This window comes from Cyanistes caeruleus, chromosome 1 (genome assembly GCF_971803275.1).
Source record: "Cyanistes caeruleus chromosome 1, bCyaCae1.hap1.1, whole genome shotgun sequence".
In the NCBI taxonomy this organism is placed as follows: Eukaryota; Metazoa; Chordata; class Aves; order Passeriformes; family Paridae; genus Cyanistes; species Cyanistes caeruleus.
This window is the reverse complement of record NC_141701.1, coordinates 60,578,535-60,581,497: the sequence shown is the minus strand read 5'-3', so window position 1 is coordinate 60,581,497 and position 2,963 is coordinate 60,578,535.

The following is a 2,963-nucleotide window of genomic DNA, read 5'->3' as shown; positions in this document are numbered from 1 at the left end:
CTTGTCTGTGTCCTCTTATTTTTATCCTTGTAATTTCCCAGGTAATTATTTAACTGGTGCATAACTTGGTTTCAATCCTTCCTGGCAAAAATGGAATTAATGAATGTATGTCCCTCAGATATGTGTTTCAAACAATTAAAACTTGCCTCAGATCTTCATTTCAAACTCTTTAAATAAAGTATTTTTAAAATGACAGAATTACAAGAAAAACACTTAAGAAAATTAGTTTTCATTTTGGTTACCATGAAGAATTCTTTTAGTTTAATTATTTTTCTTTGTATAGCAGTCTACATCAACCTTGGAAAATGGTTGAACTGAGGATATTTCCTGTCAGTTAGAAGATGGGTTTGAGTTGAATTAAATTACCACTTAGAATTCCACCTTAAATTCTACAAAGATGGCACTTGCTTAAGGTTCTGGAGATGGGAATATGATCTGCTAAAAATCAGACAAGTGAGCAGAAACAAACTATGACTTCTGCCCCAGGGGTAATGGAGATGGAGATGAATCCTGACAAGCACACACATGACAAGACCTAGGCAGAGCAAGAACGCGTGACTCACAAATTGTAGTGGCACGTTCTCTCCAAGGGCCTCAGTGTGCAGTAATGCCTGAAAGATCTCAACCAGGATCACATGATGCATACAGTGGTTGGCTGACTGTTGAGCCATATAATAAAACCCCAACAAATTAAGTATAAAACAGCCTCTGGTGAGCTATAGCCCTAATTAGAAATAGAATTAACAGGTATTAGATTAGCAGAATGCCTGCCAGTGAAGTATGGAGCAGATATCATTAAAGAGACAGACTTTTGGTGTATGTTTATGTTCCTCTGAAGTTGATTCCCTTTTTAATTATTTCTGCCACTATGAGAAAGGTAGCAGGATTCTTTCACTGAAAACACCAGGACAGAGCTGAAGAGAAGTTCATCGATCTTCATGGGTGAAAGATGGCGAACGGGGGAGTTTTCTACCAGTCACTTTCCCTTCTCCTGGGAGTGTTCTTCTGAAGCTGTTTGCATCCCCTTTCCCTCTGCCATCTCCCACCTCCCAAATGGTGAGTAAAGTTAGTCCTACCCCTGATGCCACTGTCACCACCATTCCCCTTGAACATGGGCACAAGGAGTTTCCTGCTGTTTGAGTCTACTGTGAAATGAGCTCATGTTCAGTCTCAGCCCAGATCTTTGGAGCTGGGTATTTCAGTCTCCCAAGGTGTTTTCATCTGCTCTTACTTCCTTCACAGCTGTTTCTCTTTGTCCACTCTGGTCCTTCTTTTCTCTGCCCAGTCTCTTGTTATTCCTTTTTTTCTGCTCCTTCTGGATATTTGTTTTTGTTTTTATTTTTTTTTTCTTTTCCTTTTAAAACTTACATCCTCCTTAGTTTATCTCACTTTATCCATTCTGCACAAAGTGCAGGTCTCCAGTGCTTCTCCCTCATCTTGCCAGACCAGAGCACTGGACCGTCATGCCATCTGAATAAGGGTAATCCTGGACAGACATTGCACGCAAATCTTCATGCAAGCATGGATATGGCAAATACTCAGAGCAGAACAAACTACAGTGACAGTGGGGGAAATCAGAGGTTGTATCATTTTCTAGTTCATCAGTGACCTCCTTCTAGCCCATAATCCTGAGATTCTGAGTCCATTAAAGAGACCCAAGGACTTTATCCCTTAAATCCATCAGAATGGACTCTGTCGCAAGCCATCACTCCTGCTGTCTGCTGAACCTGTAAGCATACTGTGTGCCCCTGCCAGCTCTGCTGGGTAAAATAAAACCCACCAGTTTCCACACCTAAACATGGGAGGGGTCCTGTTTCCCACAGTCTCATTGCAATTCTGCTGTGTATAGCACAGATAACCTGTCAGGTGCAGTGGCCTTGCTGCACTTACAGTATAGAGTTTTTCTGTGCAGATATAGTGGTTATAGTGGTCATGATTATGATGAAACTACAGTCATGTCTTTGACTTTCAAAGTCTTCTGCTCTTGCATGTATCCCTGCCCAGAACTCCAAACTTTTAGTGAAAGAGGGACCATATTTGATTGAAAATCTTCTGTGAAGAGGCCTTCTGCCAGAGCAGTTATGTCGAGGGAATAGATTGGCCAGACCATGCTGTTCAGAAAAGTGGCACTTTTTACAGTGTCCTTTGAGAAAATCAGGTATGGGTTGCAGTTAACTGAATACCCAGAAAGAATTGTTGTCTCCCAGGTTCTCAGGTAAGTGTAATTCATAGAATTACAGTTTTAGAAACTGTTATTTTCAGGATGCAACTATGCATCTCAGTCTAGGTAGTCCAATTTTGCCAACATGAAGTGCTCCCATTCAGGATCTGAAGGCATTATTTACTTTCTACTAGGTGTGCTCTGTGCAGATGGCTTTTGTCTATTTCCTTCCTATTAGGTGTAACTATAATTCATGTGAGATGGAGAGGGTTCCAGCTGAAAAGATGGATAGATTTTAGCAATTCTGTTCTTTTAAAGCCATGACCCTAAAAGGCACTCATGGTATGAGTTGGCCAACAGTATTCTGGCAGATTCTGTAGAAAGCTATTGAAATCAATTTTTGTCAGGAATTTAGCTAGCAGGGTTGTGACCACACTTTTTATATAGCTATTGTGGTTTACTTTGACATGGAGGGAGTGATGTGGCACACACAGAGAAAGCTTAGATTGTTACCATGTTAATGCTAAGAATATAGACATCAAAGGGTGGCAAATGTGTTTCTGCAGTTCAATGAGTTTCTATTGTTTTTGCAAATCAGCTTGATATTGATCAGCTTTGAGTATATCTGGATGTGGATCAGCCATCCTGAAGTATGAAGTTGAAGCTGCATACCTCTAAAATACCTGTCTTCTTCCCTAGTGAAGTCTCATTTTCTTTTTCAAATCTGTGCAATGATGGCTGCATTTACGTGGTTGCTGTCCTGTTCAATGACTATGTCTCAGCCAGCAAAGGCCTTAGAGAA